The sequence below is a fragment of the Sus scrofa genome, chromosome 1 (genome assembly GCF_054392235.1).
Source record: "Sus scrofa isolate SSC_HxYL_T2T_F1_AM1 chromosome 1, Sscrofa_HxYL_maternal_Yorkshire_Landrace_v2.0, whole genome shotgun sequence".
Classification (NCBI taxonomy): Eukaryota; Metazoa; Chordata; class Mammalia; order Artiodactyla; family Suidae; genus Sus; species Sus scrofa.
Genome location: NC_139383.1, coordinates 38,831,857 through 38,844,355, shown reverse-complemented (window position 1 = coordinate 38,844,355; position 12,499 = coordinate 38,831,857). Strand labels below are relative to the sequence as shown.

Here is a 12,499-nt window from a genome sequence, read left to right as displayed (position 1 = left end):
ACGTTTTTTTTCATCCCCTTTGCTAAAATATAAACATTATTTCATGAAACACTATATGGCTCAAAAGAGAAACTTATATGTTGCTATTACAGTTTTGAAACTGAAAAGTTACAGGATGTAAAGCCAAATAGTTGAGGGATTTGGGCTAGGCATTATTGAGAAAAATGAACAAATGTGGTTTCTAGAGTTTAAAAGCAACCTCTATTAATAGAGTACCAGATGGGATAAGGAAAGGGAAGAATCAATACAGAAAAGCCATCTGAAATTAATGTTTAGGGATGCAATAGAACACAGTAGAACAGAGTATAATATCCTTAAAAATTGTTAGGCAACAAAATGTGTTTCAAATTAAAAATAAAAATGAGATTAGGGCGTACAATTTTTTTTTAATGGGGTAGTGATTTTGGTAATAAGAAAAACCGTGTCTTGCACTCAGTTGGTGTCCAGGTGACTTTTGGTATAAGAACAGAGTTTCCAGTTTTCTGTTACTTTTTATAGCATGATGTATCATTTGGTTCTATCAGTATGTTACAGTTTCCTGATTGAGAAAGTAAAAATACATTGTTTAATATGTATATTAAATCAAGCCCATCTGGCTGGCCCTCAAAAAGTTCACTAGATATAGGAGTTCCCGTCGTGGCACAGTGGTTAACGAATCTGACTAGGAACCATGAGGTTGTGGGTTCGGTCCCTGCCCTTGCTCAGTGGGTTAATGATCCGGCGTTGCCGTGAGCTGTGGTGTAGGTCACAGACACGGCTCGGATCCTGCGTTGCTGTGGCTCTGGCATAGGCTGGTGGCTACAGCTCCGACTGGACCCCTAGCCTGGGAACCTCCATATGCCGCGGGAGCGGCCCAAAGAAATAGCAAAAAGACAAAAAAAAAAAAAAAAGTTCGCTAGATATAATAGTTTATACATCCAGATCACTTGTATTTTAACATTATTTGAGTGGCTTTTATAAAGTGATATGTAATGAATGAGAATGCAGAGTGGACTGTAGAAAACACACGCAGACATCTCCCACTGCTGTGTTACATAATTAAAATAAGTCCTCTCATGCTGGAGGATATATATATATATATATACATTTTTGCATTTGGCGTTCCTAAGCCAGGGATCAGATACAAGCCGCAGCTGTGACCTACGCCTCAGCTGTGGCAACCCTGGATCTTTTAACCCTCTGTGCCAGGCCAGGAATCCAGCCTGTGCCCTGGTGCTGCAGAGATGCTGCTGATCTCATTGCACCACAGTAAGAACTCTGGAGAATGCATTTTTTTTTTTAATATGGGAAAAATTAAACATTTAACAAATTAATGCAAGGAGATATATGAAATAACATGGATTTGTTTAATATATACTCATTGACTTATTTTTATACTTAAATGATCAGTTTTCTAAGAAAACAGGCTTTGAGGTGGTTAATTTTTTGTTTGATATGTATATGTATGATTATCAGATAATAACTATGATTTTTTTTTTTAAAAAATCACCACTCTGCCATTTCAACAGAGTGCTTTTCCTAATTAAATTACTCAAGTATATTTTATGATTCATTACCGGTATGCAACCATTTTCTAAATGGCCCATGTTCAGGATAAACTCTCTTCAGTCTGTGTATATAGTCAATCCAGAGTACAGGGAAATGGGTTTTACTTTAACCTCAGGGCAATTTTTTTGGTAGGGGTTTTGTTTCAGACTCAGTAACACCCATTTTTCTCTCCATCTATCTCTTCTCTTTGTTTCTGAAGTTAAAGATTTGAGGTCGCCATTATTTTTTTCCAGTGCTATTTTCATAGCTCCTACAGGTATGAATTGGCTGGGACATGCAATAGTTGTGATTGGAGATTCAAATCTGTGATACTTGAGGATCTGTTCTTGTCCTGACACCGTGGACTCACAGCTTTAGGGAAACAATGATGTCGCACAGTGTAGAGAACCATTCCCCACAGGTTCTTAGCAGCAAAGTCTAGAGAAGAAGCAATATGTGAGTGAAACAGAATAAAACAAAACCCCAGAAAGAATGAGTGCCCAAAATGAGTGTGGCATCTTTATTTTTTTTTTTAAGGTTAGGCCTTCGCAGATGTTGCTAATTGGGGAAATAATGCCTTCATGTTTGTTTCTCTCATATTCTAGTTACCAATTTAGTGAATCCTAGGTAAGCTTATGTCTATAGTAGCTCATTTGATTGTTCCCAGTAACTCCTTACCAAGATTATCTTGTTCTTCAGTTCTCCTTTCCTTTTATAATTAGAAAGCTGTAATGTTTACCAGCATGTCCAAAGTGCATCTCCTCAGTGAATAAGCATAGTCATTGGGACTAAGACTATAAACAAAGGACAAATCTAGGACATCTGTGCTTCTTTCTCCTCTCCTGCTTGTAGCAGGCACTCATCTTCAGTCACTGCTTTCCCCCCTCTGAACTGTACAGGTGTCATTGTTGTTCTTGACCTTGTGTTCAGATAGCCACTGCTGATGAGTGTTGCCAGCAGGCACAAAAACCTGTTTCATATCCCTTTTAAGTAAACATGTTAAGCTTTTTTTTTTTTTTTTTTTTTTCCCCAGCCTCAAACAAAAGCAAACTCTGAGCCCCCTTGTGCTTTGGTAACTGTCACTTAATCTCTCCTTTCCTTAGCTCAGCTTCTTGAAAGAGCATCTATATTAGTTGTCCCAGCTTCCTCACTGCTCAGGCCAGTGTGGCCCACCTGTGGTGTCCACTGCCCCCACTGAAGCTGTGCTGCAAGTCTCAGGTCATCCTGAGGCACCCTGCCTGCCAAATACCTGCCCCTGTGTTTATCCATCAAATTGTCTGCCTCAGCTCTCTCTGATGACTGTCTCTTCTGTTTTTCTTCTTTCTTGTCTTCTAACAATGCATGAGCTTTTGTCCTTAGGTTGTTTCTCTGGGAGTCTTTGACCCACTGTGGATCTCACTTTCCACTGTCAATCTCTCTGTCTTGATTATTACTCATAGTTTGAATACTCTCAAGTTTATAGCCCCCACCTTAGCCTCTTCTCTGATAGTCCCTTAGTTTTGTAGGTCCAAGTTCCTGGTCGCCATATCTTCTCAGCCCATAGGAAGTTCCTGTGGTATCCTCTTCTATCCACCCCTTTTAGAGAATCCCATCCTCCTCTAGTCAAGCCTGGTTGGCGGGACACAGCATTAGCTATCACGCTCCCACATCTCCTTCACTTCAACTGGATCAACTGTCAAGTTTCAAATCAGCTCCAAATAGCTCTTCTTTCCATTCCTCCTTTCCATTTCTTGCCCTCACTGCCCTGTCAAGGCTTATAATCTCCTAACTAGTTTCTTAACTTCTCATTCTAGTCCGTTTAGACTTTGTCCTTCAAATTTAAAAAAAAAAAAAAAAACTCAAGTGAAAACCCACCATGACATTTACCTAATCAAAATCTTTAAAGGCCAATCTCCTGAGCATGGAACATAGAGACCTTCATGATCCAGTTCTTACCTAACTGTATCTTAGGCAAATGGCCCTGGAAGATGTGGTTTTTCTGTACAAACAGTGGAGTTTCATGAGTTTGTATCTTTACACTTAGCACTATTTAGAATACCCTCTCCTGTTCGGCTCATCTAACTTAGACATCTTCTAGGAGTCTCTGTACGCCTCATCAGCTCTATGAAAACTTCACTGAGGTCTCAGTCTAGCCTAAAACTCTCTTCGCTGAACCTCCATGGCCTTTTTTTTTTTTTTCTCTTCCTCGCAGTGACTTTCTTCATACTCACACATTTAACTTAAGGGGCCAATTTTAGAATCTAACTCCCAATGAGGAGTAAAATAGAATCTGACCTGTCATATCCAGTGCGCAAAAGCCTAGGACAGTGATGGTTAGTAAGGTGAGGTCACAGTAAGTGACGCCAGTTTGGAAGGACAAAGAAACACAGGGCCAATTCTTCATATTTTTAAAAGTTGTAGATCTGATAAAGATTTAGATCAAATTCAGCAAACATTTGTGGGTGCAGGCTGTGTGCCAAATTTTAGGCATTTTTAGATATATGATCGTATTTTAAGCTTCAGAACAACAAAATCAGCCTTTGTTTAAAAAAATGAGAATTTTATATTAAAATAGAATTGATCAAACATGCAAGAAAATAGGGGTTCTTTAAAATCTTCACTCACTGTGAAGATTTTAATTAATAATTCATTTAATAATTTAATAATAAAGAAGCTGCTGACTATCCATTGTTTTCACAAAATTTGTTTTTGTTGCTTTCTTGAGTCTTACTTATGATCCTCACAGTGTCAAACATAGAATCATTATGACAGTGATTGTATAAAGATGTATACTGGATTTCCTGGATGATTTAAAGAATTTACAAGGATAATTTTATCTCTGTATACCAAATGTGCTTTCTTTTCTTTCCGTAGGTTTTTTTTTTTTTTTTTTTTTTTTTTAGTTTTATTGGAATATAATTTACAAAGTTCTGTTACTAAATGTGCTTTCTTTAGAAATTGATGTCACTTGAGATGGGATGGCAACTAAGTATAACTCTGTTAGCTGTTAGAACCAGCTTTGGGGCAGACAACTTCACACACATGATACAGGAGGTTCCTGGGGAACATGGGCATATTCTCATGTGGTTCTATACTCCTAGAACCAACTTAGTGCCTGGAATGAATATAGTGCTCAATAAATCTTTTTTTCACCTGAACTAAAGTGAAGGTCACACTACTGGTACCCAAAATAGAGAAGGGCCACTTGTCCCCTTTTCTTGATTGTTAAGCACACAATGATTCTGACGCTATTTTTAGTTGGGTGGCTCTTCTTCCTCAAGAGGAACCCACCAAGTTCTCTTGTGTGTGTGGTGATAAAGCTGAGAGAAGGCTGAGATGAAAAGAAGCAGTGTTTTAAAAATTTATCTTCTGGGAGTTCCTGTCATGGCTCAGCAGAAATGAATCTGACTAGCATCCATAAGGACGCAGGTTTGATCCCTGACCTCCCTCAGTGGATTTAGGATCCAGCACTGCCGTGAGCTATGGTGTGGGTCACAGACGTGGCTCAGATCCCGAGTTGCTGTGGCTGTGGTCTAGGCCAGTGGCTGCAGCTCCAATTCAATCCCTAGCCCTGGAACCTCCATATGCAAAGGGTGTGGCCCCCAAAAAACAAAACAAAACAAAATTATCTTCTGGAAGAAAGCAAAAACAAAAGAAGCTGAACCATGTTTGAGGGTTACGATGGGGGTGGGAGTGGGGGGGAGCTAGCTGTGGATGGATTTAAGGAAAGTAACAGACTCCTGAAGCACAAACTGAATGCCAAATATTTAGGAGTCTAGGTGATCAGTATGACTATGCTGATACATGTATTTCAGTACACGTGATAGCCAGGAGGTAATCATTCCACTACCATCTTCACTAATCTGTGTCTAAATAGAGTGTCAATCCCATTTTTTAAAAAAAGGTTTCTTTTAGGAAGAGATTGACTCAGCCTGCCTGTTGCGTTCTGAAACTTCATCTCCTGAAAGTAGTAGCTTTCTATATACCTTGCAGTTGGTTGTCATTTTTACTATTTGATAAAGTAGATAACTCATTCATATCTGAACCTTCGATAAAAACCTAGGGAGAAAGGCGCTATATAGTAAATTTAAACTTGGAAGTCTTAAATTTACTATACAGCAATATAAAAATGATCAGTGCTGCCACTTTGGTGTAATATTGGAACAACAACATTTTTAATGTCACTTGATTTTCCTCATTAAAAAATAATAAAATCTTATCTAAAACAAAACAGTCAAAGGCAAGTTTGTTTTGTTTTTTCCTGAAACGTATGTCTACTTAGCTAATCTCTCATTGTATTTTCATGGCTACAAACCAGTGGAAGTTATACAGCAATAGTATAACAATATTTCCTTTCAGATATTGACTGTTTGCCTAGTGCCCTATTTTGTATATAATTCTTTGTGTTAGTTTGTTCTCTAGGAAAAAATCGATAGAATGTCATTGATTAGCACCTAGTGTACATGTTTTAGTAAACGGAACCACTTTGCCTATTGCTGGCGTGATAGACACTCTTTAATATAAATGCTGAGCCAAAGGAAAGCTAGTGTTTCTCTTTTATCACAGATGTAGAGAATAGAGAGGCAAGTGATTCACAATGTAAAAAGTTAAAAAAAAATTGGAAATCACTTTAGGCATTAGCCATTTACAAATATGCAGGAGTAGTATTGTCTGGTTTCAGGGACTTGAAAAAGAATGAAGATGAAGTGTTCTATTACATAGAGTTAAATGTGTTGCATTAATGCCTTAAAATAACTTGAATGATTACGTAAAAACCAGTTACGTTTTGAAATACCTGTTCGAACATACCTCAGTAAAGATTATTTTGCCCTTCTCATGTTAGTCATAACACTTAAAAGATATTTAAAATCGATTAATGATACACAAGTAGGTGGAAGAAAGCCAACCATTGTGTTTTAAGTAGCTGCCTATTCAGAGCCCTCGGACATCAATTGTATCACGATTATAAATGTACATCCTAACTAGCATCCAGTGTAAAATAATCAGAGAATTGGTTTGCAAAGGTTAAATCACATTTGGGACATTGAAAGGAAAACTGATGAACAGATTGTTAATGGCTGCTTCCATTCTCTCTAAGAGAACATCATCCCATCCAAAGAAAGAAAGGCCTTTGCATTATTAAAAGCCCGTTCTGCAACACTGTTGGGAATTTGGTTGGGTCAAGAATGCTGGCAGGTTGTCAGGGAAACAGGAATAATGCAACCGAATGCATAGTCTCCTTGCAAAATGGCTTTAGCATTGCTACTTTTGACTGTCTAATGGCTGTTGTGGAATTCTAAAAGTAACCTTAATGGAGAAGGACATATTTTCTCGTTTAATTACACATACCTCTCTGTTAATAACAGTAGTAATAAAAAATCTAGGTATAGAGGATTATGCTTATCCAAAAGATTTTTTTTTTTAACAGCTAAAGTTTAAAATTTGTGCTTTGATAATTAATAGCATGTACTAGCGATTCATTTCTGATACTGGTATTACTGACCATTATCATATGGTGATTGAGTTTCCTGGTAGTTGTTTGAGGGTTTGTGTCAAAGTCAGTAGTGTTCACATTCTCATGACCCCATTTTCTAATCACTGTTGTTTAGAAAGAGGCCTGGGAGGGTCTATATCCAATGTATTTTCTCAGAGAAAAGCTGACTTTCTGACACCAGGAATACTAGAATTTGATAGGGGCAGCAAATACCTGTAGGGGAACATCCTATAATGCTTTATCGCAAATACTTTCCATGATTCAAATCTACACAAATGCAAGCAAAAGAAATTGGGCCTCTCTTGCAAGATATTCTAATACAACCTGACTTGAGAGAGTGCTGTAAAATGGGTGTGTACACATTAGGATTTGATCTTTCAAAAACCAAACCAGTACTCTGACCATAAAGAGTTAACTGTTTAAATTATAGGTCTAAGCATTGCCCACAAGGTAAGAAAGCCTTGATGTTACCTTATATACGATGCTTTGTGGTATAAGAAAATTCATCTTGAGGAATGCCTTTTTCCTGAGCTTCCTTAAGCAGCCCTTTAATAGCTCTGTAATACTTGCAGAATAAAAGTATGATATTCATCTTCTCTTGACATTCATGACCCTGCATTAGGTCCCCTCAAAATGACCCCCTGCTAGACTCCTCCAATTTCCCTGTGCCTATTTCTTCAGATATGTATGGCTCCTTTTTTTAGTTATCCCACTGAGTGTGATTCTGTACAGGTTGCTGTATCCCTCTGACCTTTTGCTTTTGTTTTATCTATGACTTGGTCTAAGTAATCCTAACTGACTAACAAAAGTGCTTAAAAACTGGAGTTCCTGTTGTGGCGCAGCAGACTAGGAACCATGAGGTTGTGGGTTCCATCGCTGGCCTCGCTCAGTGGGTTGGGGATATGGCATTGCTGTGAGCTGTGGTGTAGTTTGCAGACACAGCTCTGATCCCGCATTGCTGTGGCTCTGGTGTAGGCTGGCAGCTACAGCTCCGATTAGACCCCTAGCCTGGGAACCTCCATATGCTGCGGGTGTGGCGCTATAAAGACAAAAAGACAAAAAAAAAAAAAAGTGCTTAGAAACTGCTAGCTGGTGTTTTTGTTATCATTCGCAACTATGTGGTTGAATCATGCCATTTGAGCCCCCAATGTGCAGTATACCCTTTTGCCACCATTCGGACCCTACCTTGCTTTTAAGTAAGTATATGAGCATTTTTTTTTGTGGGGGGGGGGTGGGCAGAGGGGTCACACCCAGGGCATTTGGAAGTTCCTGGGCCAGGGATGGAACACAAGCCACAGCAGTGACCTGAGCCACTGCAGTAACAACACCAGGTCCTTAACCCCTTATACCACAAGGGGACTCCATGAACATTTTTATTTAGCAAATATACAAGAAATTCAAGAATATGTTTTTGGTATTTATCAAGATTGGAAATTCACTTTATTTTAGTATCTTTTTTTTTTTTTTTCAGCCTTGCCAGTAGCACATGGAAGTTCCTGGGCCAGGGATCAAATCTGAGCCACAGCTGTGACCCATGCCACAGCTGCAGCAACGCCAAATCCTTAACCCACTGTGCCACAGTGGGAACTCCTATTTTAGTATTTCTTGTGAGTTGGAAATAATGTGTGGGGTTCTCTTGTGATAGTAGAATGGACAAGCCAGGAGTCCAAGAGCAATTTGTTATCCAAGAGTATTTGATGGCAGCTTTGGAGGGAAAAAGACAAGGGTGCTAGAAATGTTTTGAAAAGCTTGCTCTTGTGATAAGCCTAGAATTATTTGGTATTGAAAGAATAAATAATGGTTATTTGACTCTTCCTTAAGATTGATATTATGTGGATACTATGTAATTAGGAATTCTCTATGATACCTCAGCCCACATGTTATATCCATTATATCATTGATCTGTTAACCACAAAACCCACATTGTATCTGGCAGGCAAGATTTTCTCAAGGCCATATCTTCAGGTAGAAAATCTCTAAGAGTTTAGATGTTGGAATCATGACCTTGACTTTACCTGTTTTTCTATTTACAAACTTGCATGGCCTTTGAGTAACATATTTTGCTTGGAAACACATATATTTTCCCATTAGGCTCAGCTAACAATACCTTCTGTTTTCCTCCCCTCTCGATGAAGTTTTTTTGTTTGTTTTGGTCTTTTGTCTTTTTAGGGCCGTACCTGCAGCATATGGAGGTTCTCAGCCTAGGGGTCCAATCAGAGCTGCTGCCGGCCTATACCACAGCCACAGTAATGCGGGATCTGAGCCACATCTGCGACCTACACCAGAGCTCATGGCAATGCTGGATCCTTAACCCACTGAGCGAGGCCAGGGATCGAACCTGTAACCTCATGGTTCCTAGTCAGATTTCGTTTCCACTGCCCCAAGACGGGAACTCCTCGCTGAAGTTTGAGATTGATTGTAGATTCTAGTTACCAGTCCCATTTCAAATTCTCTACAGTCTATTCCAAATATTTTTATACTGCTTTTGTTTAAAAGTGAAAATAGTGCCTTTACATCCGGCCTAAGGGGGTAGTTTCTTTAGAAAGGAGAACCTTTTTTACTCTAAATATAACAGATACTTATCTTTTATTGCACAAACTAAATGAGCAGTTCATCAGCTAATCTCTTTCTTATATATCTATTTTGATTCCTTTACAAACAAATATTTTACAAGCTCAACAGCAGTAAAAGAAATCCTGACCTTGTCTGTTTTTGAAAGACTGGGAAGTTAAACTATACCCCATAGCAATCAGCGTCAAAATCATTTCTTTTCTACTTCAAAAGTGTGTATGTGGTTTTTTTAAACTGCTAATGAAAGCATTACAAAGATTAGCTTTTGAAGTGGTGAGCAGCTTTCATTTATTTTCCTTCTGGTATTCCCTCTGCCTCCAGCTAAAATTTAGAACCTTAAAAATGTTGCTTTTCGGTGCTAAATTCAGTTGATGTTCTATCAAAGTGCATTTGGATTATCAAAGCTTCGTTCTTATCTTGCAGCTCAGTATTCCTGAGAGAACACTAGTCAGGTTAGAACTGACAAGCCTGTGTCTGGTCCTTTCAAACTAGAATGCGCTCCTTTTCTCTACCATGAGCCTGTCTACCTGGGCTGGTTAACTCTCCTATTGCCATGTAGGATGAGGGGGGCAAGGGTACCCACACTGTGATAAGGAAGGCACTTTCACTTCCAAAAGGCGAAAGAATGGCTTCAGACCTTTGTCCATCAAACAATGGAATAAAGTCACATAGAAATTAGCAGGGAGAGATGCATGCTGACATCTTAGAGTGTCACAAAACCCAGGAAATTTGGAAACTTTTTGATGTTCAAGAGGGAGCCTTTGCATCTCTTGTGGCACAGTGGGTTAAGGATCCAACGTTGTCACTGCAGCAGATTGGATCAATCCCTGGCCTAGAACTTCCAAATACTGGGGTTGAGCTACCCCCTCCCTGAAAAAATACAGGAGAAAAAAAAAAAAAAAAAAAAAGAAGGCTTAATTATTTTTTTTGCTTTTGGTTCTTTTAATGAAGTTTGACATGAAGCAATTAATTTGGAGATTAATCATTCCAGTGACAATTTGTGTCAATAGTCTTTTCTCAAATGTTATGTTGCCACCAGTGAATTTTGCTTTCATAGTATTATGTAGATGGCACTTTTTTCTCGACTCCCTATAGTTATTGACTCTTGAAAACTTGTGTAACTGGAATTTCTTTGAAACTGTCTCCTGAAAAAAATTCTGACATATTAAATTTACTCATGGAGTGACATCAGATTAAACCAGTATTATCTCCTCTGTGTACCAAGTACATCTTGAGGCAGTTTTGGAAACTGCATGCTCTTCCTTAAAGCCTTTGTTGATCCTTGGGTCTGGTATTATAATAACATTTAGCCAAAGACTAGAACACCCAACTAGGTTTTAGAATTCCCTAATTTTCTGGGATTATGATAAAATGGATAAATATCTGTACAGTGATGGGAGCAAAGTCAACTTGTGTCTAAAAAAAAAAAAAGTCCATTTTTAGTCTAAAAAATGGTAGCATAAGAGAGGAGAGCAACTGGCATGAACCTTGTGTTCAGTGAGCTTGGAAGTATATGAAATATCTACTATTGAGAAGGAATTAGAAGGGACAAAAGATCATATGGATATATTTTATTTTTAAAAATTTTTTAAATGTAAGTATAGTTGAGTTACAATGTTGTACCAATTTCTGCTGTACAGCCAGGGGTCCCTTTATATGTGTATATATATATACATTCTTTTTCTCATACTATCTTCCATCATGTTTTATTACAATTAATTGGATATAATTTCCTGTGCTATACAGCAGGACCTTGTTGCTTATCCATTCTGAATATAATAGTTTTCATTTTCCAACCCCAAACTCCCAATCCATCCTGCTCCCTCTCCCTTCCCCTTGGCAACCATAAGTTTGTTCTCCATCTGTGAGTCTCTTTCTGTTCTGTAGATAGGTCCATTTGTGCTGTGTTTAGAGTCCACATGTAAGTAATATCATATGGTATTTGTCTTTCTGACTTAATTCACTTAGTATGAGAATCTCTAGTAGCATCCATATTGCTGCAGATGGCATTATTTTGTTCTTTTAATGGCTGAGAGTATTCCATTGTGTATATGTACTACATCTTCTTAATCCATTCATCAATTGATGGACATTTAGGTTGCTTCCATGTCTTGGCTATTGTGAATAGTGCTGCTATGAAAATAGCAGTGCATGCATCTTTTTGAATTGTAGTTTTATCCAGATACATGCCCAGGAGGGGGATGGCTGGATATTATGGTAGTTCTATAGTTTTCTGAGGAGTCTCCATACCATAGTGGTTGTACCAATTTACATTTCCAGTGTAGCAGGGTTTTTCTTTTCTCCACACCCTCTCCAGTGTTTGCTTATAGCCTTATTAATGGTGGCCATTCTGACCGGGGTGAGATGGCACCTCATTTTAGTTTTGATTTGCATTTCTCTAATAATTAGTGATGATGAGCATTTTTTCATGTTCCTGCTGACCATCTGTATGTCTGCTTCAGAGAAATGTCTATTTAGGTCTACTTTCCATTTTTCTATTGGGTTGTTTGTTGCTTTTGCTTTTGAGTCGCATGCGTTGTTCATGGATGTAACTTTTTTTTTTTTTTTCTTTTTCTGGCCACAGCTGCAGCATATGGAAATTCCTGGGCTAGGACTCAAATTGGAGCTTCAGCTGCCAGCCTACCCCACAGGCACGGCAACACAAGATCTGAACCAGATCTGAGCCGCATCTGCAAGCTATACCACAGCTTGAGGCAATACCAGAGCCTTAACCCACTCAGTGAGACCAGGATCGAACCCGTGTCCTCAGGGACTGTGTCAAGTTCTTAACCTGCTGAGCCACAATGGGAACTCCCTGTGGATGTATTTTAAAGCAGAACTGTCTTGTAAAAGTCTTGTGAGTTCCCTGGGGAGGCCTGAGTGCACCAGAAGGAACTGAATCATGGGCTTGCTTGAATTGAAGACAGT

At 38.7% G+C, this 12,499-nt stretch overlaps 1 protein-coding gene and 1 long non-coding RNA gene across 29 annotated transcripts in view; both read left to right on the top strand.

Annotated features, from left to right (window-relative positions):
* NKAIN2 (sodium/potassium transporting ATPase interacting 2) overlaps positions 1-12,499 on the top strand; it is a 1,025,455-nt gene that overhangs the window by 221,021 nt on the left and 791,935 nt on the right. The gene's annotated exons all lie outside the window — the stretch shown is intronic.
* Positions 3,692-10,663, top strand: LOC146406040 (uncharacterized). Its single transcript, XR_014804777.1, has 2 exons — positions 3,692-7,833; positions 9,360-10,663. It is a non-coding gene; the product is annotated as an uncharacterized LOC146406040 (long non-coding RNA).